The sequence below is a fragment of the Dipodomys merriami genome, unplaced genomic scaffold (genome assembly GCF_024711535.1).
Source record: "Dipodomys merriami isolate MVZ:Mamm:240054 unplaced genomic scaffold, mDipMer1.0.p SCAF_4, whole genome shotgun sequence".
Classification (NCBI taxonomy): Eukaryota; Metazoa; Chordata; class Mammalia; order Rodentia; family Heteromyidae; genus Dipodomys; species Dipodomys merriami.
Genome location: NW_027205603.1, coordinates 20,556,538 through 20,578,228, shown reverse-complemented (window position 1 = coordinate 20,578,228; position 21,691 = coordinate 20,556,538). Strand labels below are relative to the sequence as shown.

Genomic DNA, 21,691 nt, shown 5'->3' with positions numbered 1-21,691 from the left:
TCGCCTTGAGCTGAAGAGCTGAGGGACAGCGCCCAGGCCCAGAGTTCAAGCCCCACAACCGACAAAAAAAAAAAAAAGGGTGGCACTCTACCACTTGAGCCACAGCTCCACTTTCAGCTTTTTGCTGGTGGACTGGAGATAAGAGTATCATGGATTTTCCTACTGGGCTAGATTTAAACTTTAATCCTCAAATTTCCAGTAGCTAGGATTACAAGCTTGAGCCACAGTGCCTAGTTGTTTTGTTTGTTGGTTTTTGCCGGACCTAGCTTGAACTCCGGGCCTGGGCTCCTTTTGCTCAAGGCTAGAACTCTTAACACTTGAGCCACAGCTCCATTTCCAGTTTTTTGGTGGTTAATTGGGGATAAGAGTCTCATGGACTTTCCCACCCTGGCTGGCTTCAAACCCCTCAGATCTCAGCCTCTTGAGTAGCTGGGATTACAGGTGTGAACTATCAGTGACTGGCTTCCTAGCTATTTTTTCTTTTTATGTAAATATTTAAGATGAGCTTGGGGCATAGTTCAATGATACTGTACTTGACTAGTATGCAACATTCCCAGCACTGCAAAATATGAAAATAAATACTTAATACTACTTGCAATTTACTGCTTATAGCTTATTGGATACTTACAGTTTATTAATAGGAACACTTACAAATTTATAATCATTGTAAACATTCTTTATAGCAACTGTGATTACATATATTAGAAAAAGGAAAATTGCATCACGTGTGTTTTCATCAAATAGATTTGATATCATTGATGACACAAGAAAAAAAAAGAGTTCTGATTTTGTACAAACCTCAGTCATCTTCAAATATTTCAAGATCTAACAAGGCATTTTTCTATGTGACATTATCATAAAAACTAAACTTCATTTCACAAATAAATGTGTCCAATAATGTCTTTCAAGAAAATCATAACCCATAACTAATCAAGTAGAATAAGCTACACAAAAGTGGAATTCAATTAATCTGCTGTACCATTCTCCTTCAATTTTTATTTTACCTAATCCTAACTTTAAACTAAATCTTTGTGTGTGCCCAATGGTCAAATAATAGGATCTTCCACACTGACAGAGGCTTTTGTTACAACACTGAGTGGTGCATTTGCTTATTCTTTATTGTTCAGGCCATGGCTAGCCCTTAGGCCTAGCATTTCTGTAAACCTGACACACATGTTCACATCCTTGGGATGTGAACACCCCCCCCCCAACACATATACATACCACACACACAGATACTACAGTGTTATTAACTGAGAACATGCAGCAGCTTCTGTTTGCCAGGGAACAGATCTTTGAGACAGACATAATTAAAGGATATGTATCAACCAGGTATGGTGAATCACATCTGTCATTCTAGCTACTCTTGAGGTTTAGATCAGCAGTATCATGATCCAGGCTACCCTGGCAAGAACTATGACTTCAGTAAAAGGAAAAAAAGACTTGAGGCCTGGCCCAAGTGACAGAGAGCCTGTTTGACAATTGTGAGGCCTGAGTTCAAAGCCAGTACTATCTAAAAATATTCTGGTGGCAAATTTGCCATACTTGAGATATCAGCTTCAGTTTGGAGACAATATATATTTATATAAAAATTGAAAGCATAAGGCATGAGAAAAAAAAACATGAAGGGGCAGAAAATAAGAAGGGGCATTAAAAAACACAGTTATGTATATGAACAAACTGAGGAAAGAGGTTTGTGATGTCATGAAGTAGAACAGAGCAGGCTCTACATATACACAGGAACACCTTGCTAGCTATGAAAACAAGCGAGCTCACTGACCTCTTCTCTAAACCTTAGTCACCAGAGCAGTAAGTATGAACAGAAGCAAAGTCACTGTGGAAGCGCAAGGAACTGTAATCCACAGAGAGGGCTCAGCCACTGCCTGGGGCACAAAACATACATTCAAGAATTATCTCACAATGACTGCTCTTACCTCTGTAATCAGCTTTTTTGCTGGCCTTTGGCCCCCTAGTCTATAGCTCTAGAAATCAGTGACCCAGACAGAGTTCAAAGTGTTCCCAAAACCGGTGACCCGGATGCGGTTCAAAGTGTTCCTCTGCTCTGTAGGACTGTACAGCACACTATGACTCCATCTCAGTTTGTGATATAACACCTTTAAACAGTAGTTGAACACTGTTGAAGCTAACTTTAAAAACATCATCATTTGAGAATCACTTAAAAAAAACTCACCTTGATTCTTAAAATCTATCTCCTCATTACGTGTGGTTCTTGTGTTAAGTTGGATTCAACACAGGGTTGGTGTCACCTCCCATCTTTAATAGAAGAATGCTTGAACTCAGCAGGCTCCCCAGGTAGACTGATTACACAGGTTACATAGTTCTGTTACATAGGTTTTTCCATACTTGCATTTCATGTGTGTGGGTGTGCGTGTGTGGGTGCATGTGTGTATACACACACACATGCACACACACACCCCTGAGGCTCTTGAAGACCTAGGAAGTGTCCCTGAGTGAGTTGTTTGTGTTGTTGTTTTTGCTCAAGCCTAGCATTCTACCACTTGAGCCATGTCTCCACTTCTGGATTTTTAGTATTTAATTGGAGATAAGAATCTTACAGACTTTCCTGCCTGGGCTGGTTTTGAGCTGTGATCCTCAGATCTCAGCCTCCTGAGTAGCTAAGATTACAGGTGTGAGCCACTGGCACCCAGCTCATTTCTTATTGGTCCCCTTGGACCAGTGTCAAAGGTACCTTTGAGCACCACTGTTTTACATCTTTTCTGTTTGGTTATAGCTGTCATTTAGAGGAGAGCCAGGCCTGAAGGCTGTATGTGGATACCATCCCATGAGGAGCCTCTGGAAGCTAATTCTGTGGAATGTCTGGGACAGGTAGGCACGGTATTTTGTCACCTTTCCCTTTGTGTCTAGTAGAGCAGTGAATAGTCAACTATTCACCTTAAACCTTACTGCACTCTGAAGAATGCAGTAGCTCAAAACACTGTTCTACTTTCAAGTGTGTTTACATTAACAATAGCCAAGAAATGGAAAGATCTCAGTATCCATCCACTGATGGATGAATGAGAAAATGTGGCACAGAATCTTCTTCAGCCTTAAAAAAAAAAAAAGAGGATGAGCCCCTGCCATTTGCAACAATGTAAGTCACACCGGAGGCCATTACGTTGAGTAAAATGAACCAGACACAAGTACTCATCACACTCATATATACATTCTAAAAAAGTTGATCTCCAGAAGTTCAGAGTAGAACAGTAGTTAACCAGAGGCCAGCAAGAGCAGCAAGTGTTAGATCCAAATAGCCAGGTGTCCTTATCTTGAGACTACAGACCAAGGCTTTGATTCACCAACACTCCTGACTCACTCTCTCCCCTGTACCAACTGTAACCCATTTGGCTGGCGCCAGGCCAGGACTTTAAACAGACCTCCCACCTTACTCCCTCTCTTTCTCCAGCTGAGACCCATTTTGTCCTTATCTATGTCTCACCATTAGTGACTTCCATGCCAAACCCCCCACCAGGAAACTCCAACAATCGCACTATAAAATGTCCCAAATCTCCCAAATAAACCTTGCTGGTGTTAAGCCATTTCTTTGTCTATTTCCCAGGTGTCTTTTAAGTCTAACAGCAGGAATGGAGGGAGGGAGGGAAGGAAAGAGAGAGGGGTGAGGGAAGGTCAGTCTCTGGGTATTAAATCATAGTTTGATAGAAGCAAGAAGTTCACATGTTCTATTGTATAGTACATTGATTACAGATAACAGTAACATACTGTACATTTCAGAATGGTAGAATAAAGGATTTTGAATGTTTTGCCACAAATAAAAACAATTCAGAAGGCAGATTTTTAATCAGAATTTTAAACAATGTATAATCTGTCAAAGTATCACATTGATATGTACAACTTTATCTTTAGAAATAGCACCTGAGATGGGACAGAAGGGAAAAACTGGGCAAGTGAGGAAAGGGGCAGCATTGTCCAAAACAAATGTACCTATTACCTGACTTATATAACTGTAGCTCCTCTGTACATCACCTTTATAGCAACAATTAAAAAATGAAAATTAGAAAAAAGCAACTGAAATACTTTTTTTAAAAAGTCTGTGTATGTTTAGGTATATATGCATGTGAACACACATATAATTAGCTCATAGTCTTTTTGTGAGGGAAAGAGACCAATACTAGGTTTAGACTCAGGGACTGAGTTCTCTTGTTCAGGATCTACAGATCTCTATCACTTGAGCCACATCTCCACTTCCAGCTCTTTGCTGGGTGACTGAAGAGTCTCACAGATTTATTTATGTAAGCTGGCTTTAAATCTTGATCTTTAGATCTCAGATTCCTAAGTAGATAGGAATATAAGTGTGAGCCACTTGTACCTGGCTTAGCCTATAGTCTTAAATTGTTCATCACTGTGACCAAATCCATATTCTTATGAAATAGTGTTGTTCAAGATGCAGTTGTCTTCTGGGTATTCACAGATGCCTTAATTTACTCAGTCCTAGGGACTGATTGGCCAAGACCTAGAATTGAACTTTCAACTGCCTGGTTTCTCATCAGCTCTCAGTTCATGAGAACTGATATTGTTTCTACAAAGAAAAAACAATAGCTCACTTGCTCTCTTCCACAAAATAAATCTTCCCCAAAACAACCTCAAGGTTTCTAGCATGCTAGAAAGCATGCTGAACCCTCAACAATGTAAACATCATTAGTTTAGATTTCTTTATATTAGGACAAAAAAAATTCTAGCCCTTCTCTCTTGTTTAGACCATGTAGATACTGAATAAACTAGCAAATCCAGGTTTGCTTCAACTGTTTAAGAAACAAAACCAAACAAAAACACAAATTAACTAGTTACTAGTTTGAATTTTCCACTATATTTTTCTCTATTGTAATTTAATAAAAGGGATACATGTGAGATGGCTTTTGGACCGTGGTCTCCACAATACAGCTGTTAATATAACAATCATGGGCAGTCATTTTCCAGAAGATAACACAGAGATTTACAATTGTGAGAAAATTCTATAAGCCAAAAAAGAGCACAATTTTGTAGTCAATTTTAAAACCACGTCTTTTTTTGGAAGTCTTTAGGAATTGCTTCAAATTTAGATAAGGTAGCTATTTAAAAAGAAAGAAAATGAAAATCACTCATAATCCAGGTGATTATGACTCCTGTCAAATTCAATTTATGACTCAGGAGAAGACATTTGCCATATCTCATGAAGTCCTACCTGGATATGAGTTTTAACTTTAATTAATTAAAAATTCAGAAGGATCACCACTTGAAATCACTGACTGGTATGTGTGTCCATGGGTAAGAGATACCAGGAAGGATGAGCTACAAGCGTATTGATTGGCCCAATGTGGGATCACTTTTCTTTATTTCCTTATGTTTTCTGTATTGTGTGTGCATGTGTGTGCGATGTATACTAGGGCTAGAACTCAAGGCCTCATGTTTAGCTTTTTTGCTCACTTGAGCCACATCTCTACTTCTGGCCTGTTTGCTGGTTAATTGGTGGTTAGAGTCTCTCAGATGTGTCTACCCTATCTCTGGCTTTGAACTGCAACCCTCAGATCTCTGCCTCCTTAATAGGAAGACAGGCTTGAGCCACTCAACAGCATTGTTGAATTTTCATAATGAACACTGCTCTTATTTCAAAGTGAATTATTCTTATTATTGTGGAACACTTTCGCTGGCTGTCATTTTGCTTTCCAAAATCAACTGAAGCACAAATGTACCTTGATAAGTTTCCATTAATTACAAAAGTGTCCAAAACAATCCCCCCCCGAAAATGTCATGTGAGAAATCTGACCATTGATTTAACACAGACCTAGCATATAGACAATGGCATCTTAGCCGATGGGTGTTCTGAAGGTGCTCGATTTTGTGTCTGGATGGACTCTTTGAAGGCAGGATGCCCTGAGCCTGGACAAGCCTCAGATTAGATATCCTCAGCAGGAAGTGGAAATAGACCTTCTAGACACTGACATGAGGACCCCAGCATGGTAATAGTTCCAGCTTTTGGGTAGTGACTTAGACATGAGTCTCTTGGACTTTCCTGCCTGGGCTAACTTTGAACTGCAATCCTCAGATTTCATCTTCCTGTGTAGTAAGGATTATAGGTGTGAGCAATTGGTGCCCAATTCTCCCACTTTTAAGAACAGATATGCAAGATTTTCCTCCTGGTTAATCAGAACAGGTCAGCTATTGGTCCAAAAAGTAAGAGGACGTTCCTAGTAAGACCAATTGCTTCTCTCTCTCTCTCTCTCTCTCTCTCTCTCTCTCTCTCTCTCTCTCTCTCTCTCTCTCTCTCTCTCTCTCTCTCCCTCTCCATCTCTGTCTGTCTGTCTGTCTCTCTGGAGATGGAACCCATGCCTTCTATATGCTAGACAAGTACTCTGCCACTGAGCTACACCCCCAGCTCCATCTGACTTTCTCCTAATCCTTTGGCAGCAAAGTCTATTGTTCAAATGTGACAGCCTGATAAAAACCACATGATATTGTGTTCATGCCTCAAATGTGGTAGAAACAGACATCCATGAGTGAGACTGATAAATGAAGGAAGGGAGTTTTTATAAATCAACTAAATTTGACAGCTATGATCCTGTGAATCTTTGTTAGAAGTAATGATCATAATGATAACTGATCACTGTTAAGGAGACTTACACACATTATCTCAATCCTGAAAACAGTCTCATGACACAGGAGGCATGATTCTTCTTTCATAAAAGATTCTAATGGAAGCTGGGTGCTGGTGGCTTATACCTATAATCCTAGCTACTCAGAAGGCTGAGGTCTGAGGATCACAGTTCAAAGCTAGCCTGGGCAGGAAAAAAAATCTGTGAGATTCTTATCAAACCAGAAGTGATGCTGTGGCTCACTTGGTAGAGTGCTTGCGTTCAGCCAAAGAGCTCAGGGACAGCACCCAGGCCCAGAGTTCAAGCCCTACAATCAACAACAACAACAACAACAACAAAAGTTTCTAGGGACAGAAAGTAACTGGTCTAAGGTCATACAGCTAATTTGGAACAAGAGCTAACGCTAGACATCTTTTAAGCAACTGCACAAATAGGAAATCTTAAATTTCCCTCAGAGAGTTACCTTGTCTTAGAGATAGGTGATATTTGTGCCTATTGCCTGGCCAAACTTTTGCCAAGAATAGAAGTATTGACTAGCCATCAGGAGAGGCAAGCACTGCAGGTAGGGAAATGAACCCGTGCAGCAGATGGACCTCTGTGCCTGTTCACCTCACCTTTACCTACACGGTCTCTCTGAATCAGAAAAAGTAGACAACTGTCTGCCATCCCTCCATTGCTCAGTACTTACGGAACCACAATCAGGCTTCGATAGCACATTAGTGCTGTTCCAGTAGCTCAGGAAGGAGTAAAGAACTGGGGCTAGCTGGGGACGAGGAAGGAGGGGACAAACGTCCATCACTAGGCTCCTGGCTCCTCCACTCTAGCGCTACATTATGGAACGAATGCCTGTATACAGGCACCAGGCCTGCTACAACAGCACACGCTCTGTGTAGTTGGCTGTAATGGTCAGCACAAGCATCTCCATGAATATGGCTGTTCCAATTTAAGTCTCTGCCATTTCAGGGGAAGAGTAGAAGACCAACAAATTCCTTGGCAGCTTCTTGGCAAGCCCCCTTGCACCCCATGTGCACCTGTGGACACTCCCATCAGCCAGTCACTTAAATGCATTCACTCTGGGAAGCTGCATAGAATGGGCAAGTCAGAATTACATCCTGATCCCTTCTCTGTCACTGCATCTGGATGGTGGGTCTCTCATATCTCACCTGTTACCTAGTTGGGGAACTCTGGGGATGCATGACAATAAGGCACAGCATGGAGTACGTTGGGCACACTGCACCCAAGAGAACTACTGCTGACTGTATTGCTGGTTCTCTCGGTGCTTCAAACCAGTCTCCTACAACACAGGCAAGTTCTTGTCACAAAAACTTACTCAGGTTGGGCACTGGTGGCTCAAGCCTGTAATCCTAGCTACTCAGGAGGCTGAGATTTGAAGAACATGAGTCAAACTCAGTCCAGACAGAAAGGTCTAGAAGACTTTTATCTCCAAAGATGCTTATTAGTCAACAAAAAGCCAGAAGTGGAGGTGTGGCTCAAGTGATAGAATGCCAATCTTGAATGAAAAAGCTAAGAGAGCACAAGGCCCCACATTGAAGTTCCAGCACACACACACACACACACACACACACACACACACACACACACACACACACACACACACACACACACACACTTCAGTTATTTAAAAAACCAAGGCAATATACACTTTGAAATCAGGAAAAAAAAAAAAAAAGAAAAAGAAAAGCTACCTCTATGAAGAAGCCTAAAGTGATGAGTAGAGACAAGTTTGTCAGAGGACTGACAATAACACTATTAAAGGGGGGTAAATAGGGAAATTAAGCTTTAAAATTGGAGTTTTAAATTAACATAAAATGAAGTTATCTTTCTTGTGGTACACAGTTTTGCATGCTGGAATTCAGAGATGGCCCTCTAGAAAGGCAATGCCACCTATGTTAAGAAATCAAGTAGCTCCCACCTACTAAGAGGTGGTGTAACTACCACACACAGGACATAGCTGCAACCAGCAGCACCCTGAAGAAGCAAAGGCAGGGGTGTGGCTCTGCCTTGCAAATACTCAGGGAGCACACACTCCTGATTACAGTGTTGGGTTCTGAGCATTCACCATGCTCGTCCCTAAGCCCTGTTGATATTGGAGGGCAACATCACAGAGGCTGCCTCTGAAATATTTGAAAGGCTTTTCAATTATCCTCATAAGTTAGCATCTTCAATTTTTACCAATTGGAGGCGTGAAAGGCCCAACTGTGCTAGACAGACATGCATTGAAAGAATAAAGCCTTGCCATTAGTCCAAACATCTTGTTGTTTAAGTATATAACAGAAAAGTGCTACCGAGCAAGATGATGTGGATTGGACCACATCACAGCAGACCCAGAGCCGCAGCTAGTGCTACAACACATCTGAAAATCCTTTATTCCAAGTGAAGCTTTTGCATATGGTAGCATGATTTTATATACTGTTATAACAAAGCTACATGGCAAAAATCCATTACTAGTGACTTTATCTCCAATTTAATAACAAGAAAAAAAAACAAATCTAGATGTTCATAGGTTATTTTCCTGGCAATAAGTAAAGCACAATCCATAAATTGATTTCCCTTTTTGTGGCCTGTAAAATACTAAATCCACTTGGTGACACTGGCCATCCCGTGCTGTCTGTGGCCAATGTGAACCCAGAGCCTAGCACTGGAAGAGGCAGAGCTTGAATCCTCTGGGCTCTGCATTTGAATACCGCCACATGAGCCCAGCTACCTAACTCTGGCACCGTGCTCCACTCTACCCAGCCCTACTGCCAGCTGCAGCTCAGCATCCACATCCCCACTCTCTCCCTCTGCCTCAGCCAAGAGAACATGATGGTTTAATTTTGAAGGTCATTTTACAGCACTTTGGAGTGAGGGTATACTACCAGAGAGCGCTCTGTGTCTATTTGCTTTTGCCAACAGATGGAAAAGCAAAATACTTCAGTCTACTCGCCAAGCAACTGAAGAATGAGGGTAAAACAGATTAATCACCAGCAGTGCATACCGAGAAATCCTCATTCTAGACACCTCTCCCAGGAATGACTGCTCTGAGATGGTGAAGCTATCCCAGTCACCAAATCTTAGTCTTCTGCACTTGTCTACAATGCTTCCCATGAACACTGCTCCAAACACTGTACTCAGAGAAAAGTATAATATAAAGTTCACACACTTGAGTTCCACCGAAGTATCAACAAGACAAAAGAGGAAAAATTAGAAAATGCTATTTACATGTAAAACAGTCTGCAAGATATCTGATGTCATTCATATATATATAATATATATATATATATATATTAAAGATACTGTACAGAGGGGTTACAGTTCCATGAGTAAGATAATGAGTTCATTTCCTATCAAGCATTGTTACCCCCTCCTTTGTTTTTCCCCTACCATCCTTTTCCTCCCCACCTCACCAGCTCTGCCCTCCCCCCCCAAAGTTGTAAATTCATTTTCAACATAGTGTCTTGTACATCCCGTTGTTACAGTGCGTCAACCTGTATCCTTATTTCAGCGTTTTGCTATTTCCCTTCCCCTCCCCAAATTGGAAAAATGTATATACAAGATGCGGGACACCAGAATCAAATACAGTGAAAACAGGGGTTGTACCATGGGGGAAGAACATACACAAGAAAGAAAAAAAAAATCACATAGTATATTATAAGTATATTAAAAAATAACAGCAAGAAAGATAAAAAACTATTGTGTCCTTATCTTGGGGTTCATTTCACTTAGCATCAGCTTATATGGTCATATGTACATAGCTTTTGGCCTTTTCTGCTTGTCCTAGACACACACTAGTTATTGTATATAAGGGAAACCATGGGACCTATGCTTCCTTGGGCCTGGTTTACTTCACTTAATATAATTTTTTCCAAGTCTTTCCAATTCCTAACAAATGGAGAGATGTCATTCTTTCTGATGGAAGCATAGAATTCCATTGTATATTGTGTGTGTGTATACACACACACACATACACACACACACACACACACACATACACACCCCACATTTGCTTGATTCATTCATCTACTGAGGGGCATCTAGGTTGGTTCCATATCTTAGCTATGGTAAATAATGCTGCAATAAACATAGTTGTGCTGGTAGCTTTAGTGTGGTCTTGTTTGTGATCGTTTGGGTAAATGCCTAAAAGTGGGATTGCTGGGTCACAGGGGAACTGTATGTGTAGTCTTTTGAGGAACCGCCATACTGCTCTCAAGTGTTTGAACAAGTTTACATTTCCACCAACAATGCAGTAGTAATAAGAGACCTCCCACTCAAAAAAAGGCCAGGACCAGATAGATTTACACCTGAATTCTACAGGCCTTCAAAGCAGAATTGACATCAATACTCTTCCAACTCTTCAATGAAATTTTTGAAAGTGAAAGTTCACTACTGAACTCCTTCTATGTAGCCATCATAACCCTCATCCCCAAACCAGGCAGGGATTCATCAAAAAAAGAGAATTCATCAAAAAAAGTTGATGCAAAAATTTCAAAAAAATTTTGGCCAATTGACTTCAACAACTCATCAAAAAAAATCATACACCATAATCAAACAGGATTCATTTCAGGGTTGCAAAGCTGGTTCAACATATGCAAATCAATTAATATAATTCATCACATCAACAAGAGCAAGGATAAGAACCACATGATTATCTCAATAGATGCAGAAAAAGCATTTGACAAGATCCAACACCACTTTATGATGAAAGCTCTGGAAAAACTAGGAATCCAGGGAACATTCCTCAATATAATAAAGGCTGTATATGACAAACCTACAACCAGCATTATACTTAATGGTGAAAAACTAAAGCCATTTCCTCTAAATTCAGGAACAAGACAAGGATGTCCACTCTCTCCACTTCTCTTCAATTTAGTATTAGAATGTCTAGCTACAGCAATAAGACAAGATGCAAACATAAAGGGGATCCAAATAGGGAAAGAAGAAGTAAAACTCTCTCTCTTTGCAGATGACATGATCTTGTATTTAAAGAACCCCTTGGACTCCACTCACAAGTTTCTTGAGCTGATTCAAAACTTTGGCAAAGTAGCAGGATATAAAATTAACCCTCAAAAATCAATGGTGTTTCTATATGCCAAAATGAGAAGAGCACAGCTAACATCAGGAAAGCAACTCCTTTGTAATAGCCCCACAAAAAATAAAATACCTAGGAGTTAACTAAAGTAGTGAAGGTCCTCTATGATGAAAACTTTAAAAACCTGAAAAAGGAAATATCTGATGTCTTTTAAAGGAGGTTCAAAATGCTTCAGAATGCCTCTCATGATTAAAAAGCAGTGGGACATGTGCAACTCATGGCTGTAATTGTACATATTCAAGAGGCTGAGATCTGAAGATCAACAGTTCCAAGCCAACCTGGGCAGGAAAGTTTGTGAGGCTCTTATCTCTAATTGACCATTAAAAAGATGGAAGTGCAGCTGAGGCTCAAGTGGTACATGGCTAGGTAGGCTTGAGTAAGAAAAGCTAAGGAACATCACCCAGGCTCAAGTATTGGCACAAAAGAATAAAAACTAAGAAACAAAAAGCAGCTAGATTGTAATTAGAACTTTCCTTGATCAGAATTCTTTCACCTGGCTAGAGGTTTCCAAAGACAAAATGTGCTAATTAAATCTAGATTTCATTTAGAAAATGGAAAGTTCAACATATCAACATTTGTTAATAACTGGTAGTGGACATATTGTTTTTAATAATGATAACATGATACCTTACAACATGCAAGCAGATCTAGATAAATTTTCAAAATATCATTCTGATATGGGTACCAGCTAACCTTAGATTTGTGTTTACACCATCGTTCTTATAGCTTGGTATGTAAAGATGTGTAGCTTCATCAGTAGAACAATTATTTATTTGGCAAACTTTGGGTTTGCTTCTCTTCTATCTAATTACAAGCCCATTAGTTTTTATAATCATATTAAAGAACTCCAATAAAACTTTCAATGACTCAAGGGAAAGGTAGTTTTAGACAGTCAACCATAATTAAGCAAAATGATTGTACGTGCATCATTATGGCAAATGTGAGTTGTAATTTGAGTCTAGGGATGATCAGCTTCAAAAAACTGGAAAACAACCCACAGCAAACATTTGCATCATAAACACATTTCAGCAATAGCAGATCCTGGAGCTAACTAGTGAAATCAATCAGTATGTGATACACATTTAACAATGGGAAAAAAATCTTTGATTTTGTATTTCTTAACTGGGAAACTTCTGATGCTAAAGTCATTGGGATTTGCAAGTATGAATTAGCAGAATTGAGATCTTTCAGTTCCTTATGGAACCCGCCTAATCTGCCTATATTTAGTCTGCTTTATAGATAGCAGATCTCAGTGATAAAACATCTCTACATTGGCCTAAATTCTCCTAAAGTAAGACCCAGACCATGTACAATGACAAAAAAAAAGTTTTAATGCAATAGGAAACAAATTTGCAACGTGTTCAGATCCCTCTGTAGTGATTTTTTAAAATACTACTTTAAGTTAGGTACTGGTCACACATGCCCATAATACTTAGAGGCAACTCCTTATTTTTCTTGCCTCATCAGTGAGCTAGGAAACAGAAAGATCTCAGGACTCTGATCAGATTCTGCCATGGCTATCTGGCTGGTAGCAGGCAGCGGAGCGTGTCATGTACTGGGCCAAACTTCGGCAATCACTTTGCGTAGTGAACTTGAGCCATCACATCTGTCATTTCACTGAACCTACACTTCAGTCCTGCAGAAGATGAGAGACAGACGGTTTGAGGGGGAACGAGGGTCTAGAAGCAGGTATGAAAAGCAGCTGCAGGGAAAGGGAGAACAAGAATAGTGCCTGAACTGCTGCTGTTACTCTGGAAGCTAAGATAGAAAGATCATGGTTGAAACTAGCCAAGTCAGACAAATTCATGAGACTCTTATCTTCACTTAACCAGCAAAATGTCAGAGTGGAGGTATGGCTCATGTGGTAGAACACCAGTCTTAGATTACAAAAGCCAAGGAAGAACATGAGCATGAGGCCAATTCAAGCCCCAGTTTTGGCAAATAAAAATAAAAATAAAAATAAAATAAATAAGATAAACCAGTGCCCAAGTTGGTCACTGAAACCACACATGAAAAGAATAGGGGATTAGCTGCTAAAGACTTCTGCGACTCCCTATCTATTCACCAGCTACCTTGAGCCACCATGGTATGAAATTATATTACAGGTCTGGGTCTTCATTGCCTACTGGGGCAGAGTTAAAGTCAATCCAGTGTTGTCTCAAAAATAGGAAATGGGCAGTGTTTACCCTGGCCAAGCCTTTTCAGAGTCCTCCTGCAGTTCCTGAGACTTCTCTGGCTTCTTCTTAGATACAGGCTTGTCCAGTATCACCAGAGAAAAGCAATATTGCCCTATACTACAAAAGGATCTTACTGGACTCTAGATTACATTTTAACCAAACCAACAAGCATATGGTGACCTCTTCAAGCTCCTTTAGGCACCTCCTTGCCAGGAGAGTGTCATTGTTGAGAGATACATTGTTAATGTATCCTGTGAACTGGGGCCATGCTCTTACACTTGAACTGGGGACCCACAGCAGCAATTCACCCCAAAGTATGTTTCCACTTTACCTTACTAAGGGCTCATGATGACATAAAATTAGCTCACATTTGTCAGGGTGTTAGTTGCTCATGCCTGTGATCCTAGCTATTCAGGAGGCTGAGATTTTAGGATTTCAGGCCATAGCCAGCCCAGGAAAAAAGGTTCATGAGACTCTTATCTCCAATTTAAAAACACACACACACCCAGAAGTGGAGGTGCGGTCAAGTGGGAGAGCACTAGCCTTGAGCAAAAAAGTCAGGGATAGTGCTCATGCCCTGAGTTCAAGCTCCAGCATAGACACACACACACACACACACACACACATACACACACACACACACACACACACACACACACACACACACACACACAGATTATCTCCTGTTCAGCTTGTTTATTTTCTAACAGGGAGGGCAGGAGAAAGAACAAAAATATTCAGAAATAAGCACAGTGTCACATGCTTTCAATAAGCAGCTTTACACAAAGTGTGTGAGGCAGAGCTGGTGGGGCAAACTAATCTACTGTAAACAGGGCAGGTCAGAAGTGAAAGGTGGAGGGTCACTGGTGGTGAAAGCATTTAGGGGGAGTGACAGAACAATTGCTGGTCTTCAGATGGAGGGTCAGAGGTCAACGCGGGCAGATTGGGACACCAAGGATCAGCTTTCACTCCTCAGGACACAGTCACATAAATCAGACAGAGTTCCTCCATGAAGGACTCAATGTATATACCACCCTTTCCTTTTACCAAGGTGATTATCCTTCCTTTCATAAACTCCCAAACACGCACTAAAATGACACTGTAAACTCTGAAATTCCCACTGCTATGTGTGGAAAGAGTTTTATTTTAAATCTCTCAACTCCATCTTTAAATAATGATAACCAGCATGATTCTAGTTTTTAACATAAACTCCCTTTAGAATGGACATTGAAGCTTTTTGGAAAACTTAACATGGCTTTTAAGTGTCTTTCTTCCTTTTCCAGAAAATATATATTCTCACGCAAAGAGTGCCCTAATTCTTCACTGCCTAACTATATTCTCTGTGGTATAAAACAATTGAACGTGTTCTTGCTAATAAATGAGCAGCTTTTAGCCGTAAATCAGCACAATTGCTTTTTTTGAGACATAATCATGAACACATGATTTACTTTTTTCTTTCATGAATCTTCTTTTAAAAAAAAACAAAAACGGATCCTGTCATGGGTAAGAGTCAAATCAGAAATAATGAGCCATTCTCTAAACTGCAAATAATAGCATTCATTAAAGAAGAAGGATTTTAGCGAAGGAAAATAATTGACAACAAGAATGATGTGTACGTGAAGATTGCCTGCAGGTGGCAGAATGGGAAGCAGCACCAGATCACCAGGTTTCTTGCAACTGTTTACTGAGTTCAACTGGAAGAAACAGCCCTGCCTGCGACTCTCCTCTAACAGGGCCAATGATGTCCCTTTTGTCCACTGCCGGGGAGCGTCAAGCCCTTAAATACGATCTTAAGGAGGCTGTTTTACTACTATGTCACTCCTCAAGACAAAGCCACGACCAAAGCCTATTTCTTATAAGTATGATTAGGCACAGAATTAGAGGCAACATGTGGTGTCCTAACTAGCCAGGGACAAGCAGTGTCTTCTAGAAGCAAGGCCTTGGAGCCCTGGGCAGTGTAGCTGTCATCTCTTTGTTGTACCAAGATGTTTTAACAATGGTCATGCTGGAGCTTCACACAGGAGCCAGACAGAGGCAGCAGACCCAGGCTGCTTAGCTCTGAGAACCTTGTGAACAATTCACACTCATAGCTTTGGATGTTTTCAAAAAAATAATAATAATGTGAACTCCCAGTTCTTCAGTAAATACCATGTTTAAAATTGCTATAAAAACATCTATTAGAATTTCCCCAATAATTTAAATATCTCAGATTCTTCAAACTTTCAAGAATACACTTGGGTACAATGTTTGCATTATAGGTGCATACACATTTTACACACACAGACACATACATATCATGGCTAATAAGGAAACAGTAATACTGAGAACAGCCTTTTGATGCAAGCTGAATTTTCACATAGTAAAACAACATGTATTTTCATCCTGTCATTTTAAATTAGCTAAAGGGGGAAAAATGACTTCCAATTTTCTTTCTTCTTCAGTAACCTAAGAGTCTTTTATTCCTTTAAAATCTACTTCTTGGGTCAAAAGATGAGCAACTGAGAAATGCAGCAGTTGTTCTAATGAGAAATAAACTTCATTTCACTGGAAACATTTTCTCATCAAAAGTCTAACAGAATGTCTAGTGGAAGGATTATCTGGTTATCAGGAGCCCAAAGGATTCCATAGTATTTAACTTCTTTTACTACGGTGCTATTACATGTTCTAGAAGAGAGCGCATGAGCGGGTCTCACAGGGAGACAGTGACAGCATTAGAATGAGAGGGAGAAAGACCGTGTTCTAAGAAGCAAGGAATCACTGATTCTGTCCTTGAGATCATGGGTATAAAACCTGTTAAATGTTATCAATGTTTTCTGTGGAGGAGTAGAAATTTAACACCATTGATAAAAAGGAAAAAATTATTCCTCAATTCAGATTTCCTAACCAACAAACAGCAAAGAAATCAGAACCAAAATGATTTGGGTTCAAACACTGCTCCACCACATGCTAGCTATGGAGATAGGCCTGAGTCATTCTCTTTATATTCTTTTGGGTTTTTTTTTTTTTTTTTTTGTGCCAATACTGCGGATGGAAATCAGGTCTTGGGTGCTGTCTCTTTGTTTTTCTGCTCAAGGCTGGTGCTTTACCAAAGCTCTACTTCTAGTTTTTTTGGTGATTAATCGAAGGTAGTAAGAGTCTGCCTTAGCTAGCTTTGAACCATGATCCTAATATCTAAGCCTCTTGAGTAGCTAGGACTACAGGCATGAACCACTGGCTATTATGAATCATGAAAGTAAATTAAAAAACCCAGGTGTGGGCTGGGAAGGTGGCTCAGTGGTAGAGCACTTGCCTTGCATGAATGAGGCTCTGGGTTCGATTCCTTAGCACCACATAAGCAAAAAGAAAAAAGCTGGAAGTGATGCTGTGGCTCAGGTGGTAGAGTGCTAGCCTTGAGCTGAAGAGCAGAGGGACAGCGCCCAGGCCCAGAGTTCAGGCCCCACAACTGGACCCCCCCCCCCAAAAAAAAAAGGTGTGCTGGGTTTTTTGTATTTTTTTATTTTTTTTATTGTGAACATACTGTACAGAGGGGTTACAATTACATGGGCAAGATAATGAGTACATTTCTTATCAAACATTGCAGCCTCCTCTTTTCTTTCCCCTTCCTATCCCTTCCCAGCCTCCCCCTGCCCCCCCCCAATCTTCCCCCTTGTGCTGGGTTGTTTTTTTTCTTGTGCTGGGTTTTTTAAATGAGAAAATACACATAAATTCTTTCATGAGAAAATATTTAATATGTTAGCTATTAACATATTTAATATGTTAGCTATTAACATGATTTTTTTATCACAAAGTAGTTACAATGCTAACACTTGTTTCAGTGCAAGATATTTATGGATAGAAATCCAAAGCAAACACCCTGCTTTCCTCCATATGGAAACTTCATCCTCACCAAAGAAGTGCAGATTAGATTCATTGAATTTCAACATTTTTTTCAAAATTTTGCCATGTATTTCAAGGGTAGGAAGATTTGCCAGAATTCCTATAAAAGTTCAAATATCCTCATTTGTGTAATAAGGACATCCCAACATATACCTCAAATAGAACCTCAGAACCTCTTCTGTTGTCATAATGAATGTACAAGTGGGGTCATATGTGCACATATGCATAAGTGTGTGTGCCTGGTGTTGACATGGAACTGGAGTTCGAGGACTCTTGGGTTTTCTTTTGGTCCTCTAGTCAGGAAGGTTGTGACTACACTCCTCAGTGACGTGCTCACAGTAAGCAGAACCACTTCCATGGTGAACACCTTGCAGTCTGTGTGCAAATAGGGCACAGAGGCATTGGGTGTGACTGATAGGTGGGGAGCCCTTGACATGCCTGGTGGCTTGGGAGCCTGCCACTGTCAGCAGATCTGGAACAGCTCCACAGTTAGGACTCTTGGACACTCAAAGAAGGCCACCAGTGGGACAAAGTGGAAATAACATCACTCTCTCCTGAGGGTCATTCTAGTTATTCATTACCAAAAGCTTGTCATCTATGGAGATACTCTGAGAGTGACATCTCTCTGCTCATTTGGGAGAAATTTAGCACATTCCTATTGTCACTGCCCAGCCTGGACCCATTTCTTAAGAAATGCGACGGTCTGAGAAGACCTCACCATCTGACTTCTCAGATAAGATTTCAGCACACAAGGACCACCTGGGAGTGTGGTTTTCCTGGCTTGAGTTTTCAGCATGCAGTGGTAAGGGGTTTGGTAATACACTGTAGTGGCCGTCTCTCCATCCAATATACAGAGAGATGACTATGTACCTCTCCCTACAAGTCAATCCAGGTAAGGGGAAAGTTCCATTCACTCAGCTTGATCTGAATAGAGCAGTGAGTGCAGCAAGGTATTTGTATGTTGTCTCAGTGGTCACACTCACTTCATCAGCCTGTTCGAACATCAGCTATACAACCCTCTGGCCTGCAAGTGCCGATTTATTATAAGCACAAATAGTGTCTATTCTTTTCCCTTGAACCTTAATTTTTACATTCCTGTGAAGTCAGTGTAATCATCTTCAAACAAGTGATGTGGAATGTGTCTAAAGTTATAAAGACAGGAAATGGCTGAATTAGATCTTCACAGTTCTGTCCCATCTCACCCCAAAGCCTTTCCCCTCAAAGACCAATCAGGATATGGGGAACTGACTATGCACTTGGAAATGCTCAGAGTCTGGGGAGGGTACAGAGAGAAGGCAGGATGAGACAAAGCAAGGGAGCAAAGTGCTAGTTACACAGCGGAGTACAGATACAGTGCATCGTCTACTGGCATATTTGCATTTGGCTCTGATCACAATACTCTCTTGGGCACTCAGCTTTTCCTTCTTTTCATCAGTAGAAAAGGCCACTAGTAGGTATATTATGGGAATGTCATTAAAGTGTCAGGACTCCAGGCTACAGCTCAGCTATGGAGAGCTTCTTAGCATGGTTAAAACCTGGGTTCAAACACCAAATCTCTAGTCAGAAAGTAAGAGCAAAAAAGAAAGAGAGAGAAAGAATGAAAGAAAAGAAGAAAGAAGAAAGGAAAGGAGGGAAAGGGAAAGAAAGGGAGAGAAATGGAAGAGAAGGGAAGAGAAGGGAAGAAAGGACTTTGAATCTGATGGTGCTCTGGACTCTCTTTTCTTCCTCAAAATACTTTAGCTCTATATTTTGCTCCCAGGTAAGTTTCCGCCCATTCTGTGGAGACACAAGAATTTGTGTAGCATTCTAACTGTGCTCAAATAACTACTGTCCCAACTTAACTTTTGATGCTATCAGCTGAGTCACACTGGGGAAATTAACACTCATTCTACTTATTCTTCTTCTCACTCTAGGACTTTATTCCTTTATGTTCTCACAACTTACACACACAATTTAATACTACTACCAATTATTATTATTATTATTAATAATAATAATAATAATAACAATAATAATGAATTGGAATGAGGTCCTGTTACCCAGGGCCACTCTGAACTGTGGCTGCCACAGCTCTCTGGCAGGCTTCTATCTTTCACAGTGCTCCAGCCTGAGCTCTGACAGCCATCTCTCATACCTGAAATGATTCTTTTTCTTCCCCTAACTTAGTTTGTTCCAATCACTCTAATAGCAGAACACTGCTAGGTTTTGTAGGTGGCAGAGATCATCAGGAAAAGAGAGGGGGGAGAGAGAGAGACAGAGAGAGAGTCAGAGAGACAGAGAGAGCTTAACTTAGGGTGATTACTTGCTATGTGTCACCATGAAGCTACCATATTTCAGTAAATACCCTTATGTACATTTGGATACCACCCCACAGTGTTTATTTATATGTTGATAAATTAATTCTAGTTTTCTCTCATATATGGAAGGTCTCTCTTACCTTCACCAACACTCTGCCAGCCCTGACGCTCAGAAGGTTCGTGACTACTCCACAGCTCTTCCTCTCCCACACTTTCCCCATCTCTTCCACCCTTAAAATCATCTCAAGTACAACCTGAATTTCACTGGTTTCTCTTTGAATTTGCCTTGGGCCTTTTCATGTTAGTAAATAAGTGCTCACTGAGTACCCCATTTGACTGTGTGGTAGATAACAGGAAAGAAGTTACAAGAAGCTCAGAGGACAGAGTGAAGCATAAAACTGTATTTTATGTTTTACCATGTCTGTCATAAAGTTTGAAGACAAATCATCAACTTTTCCCTATTTTACACTTTCAACTTACTTTGATTTTTAACAGGGTAGCTTTGTGTATTCATTCTTGTATGTGGATCCCTTTGATAAGTAGAGTATCTAAATTGATAGCTCTTTAGAGTCTACAAATTGGGGGCATGTGGGTGTTTGTGATTCAAAGGAGCTTTAATGATGGTACTGTCATTTTTTACCCGGCTACACATGCAATTCTTGTCTCTCTTCATCAATGACAAGTTAAACTGACCACAAAGGCCCTTATGGCTTTTAGCTACTTGGTAGGGCTTGTTTCTGTGAGGACAAGAGAGAAAACAGCTACAAGCCTGTCTGCTCTTCCTTCCTGTGGCCACCTACCAGATTAAGTAGGAAGAGAAAAACAACTGTGATTGTATAATGAATGCCTGGAAGGATACTAGAAGAAGGGGTCTTCAACAACTCTCAGGAACACAATCACATCAGAAGGAGACATTTTGAAGATAATTAAAAACTTCATAGAGTCAGGACTTTTTGGTACAGGAAGAATACAAGATGACTTTTTCAACCCTTGGAAAAAAAAAGTTTAGGCTAGCAGATCAGCCCTAGTTCTGACCTAGGGGTCAGAGCAGGGGAGAAGCTGATGCCCTAGTCTCGCCCTGGGATGTCACATCATGGCTGGGATGGTCCATCTTACTTATTGACTCCCTTCATCTATTGACATTCCAGGCACCTTGCATAAATCCCTGTACTAAAACCAATTAAAACCTCATTAAAAGATAAAACCTAAAACTATGCCAATAAATACTAAGCACACTTTAAACACATTCATTTGGCATCTCAGACTCAGAAGGCATCCAGTGGAAAAGAAGGTTGTGAACGTCACAGGGTCCTACTGAAGACAGGACTGATCTCGGGAGGTCAACCCAGAAAATACAATTAAATTAGCCAAGTGGGCCCAGCCGTGTCAAATTTCTAGGTCTGCTTTCCATCAGTACTGTATTTAAGGGATTTCCTAGGTTTTAGGTGAAACTCTGTTTTTCCACGCAATAAAGTACAGGAGATATTTCTGAGATAAATGTGTATTGAAAAATACATAAAATGTCATGACAGGCAAGCTGAAATGTCACTTTCAGAAATCTATCCTTTTATCCAATTCACAGCACATGTTTCACCAGAAAGCGTGGAATTTGCTATGTGAACACCTCCTAGGAATAAGGAACTGCAT

General features: G+C 40.4%; 1 protein-coding gene across 10 annotated transcripts in view; it reads right to left on the bottom strand.

The window, feature by feature from the left end:
* The window catches only part of Pard3 (par-3 family cell polarity regulator), a 635,367-nt gene that overhangs the window by 84,088 nt on the left and 529,588 nt on the right, over positions 1-21,691 (bottom strand). The window lies entirely within an intron of this gene.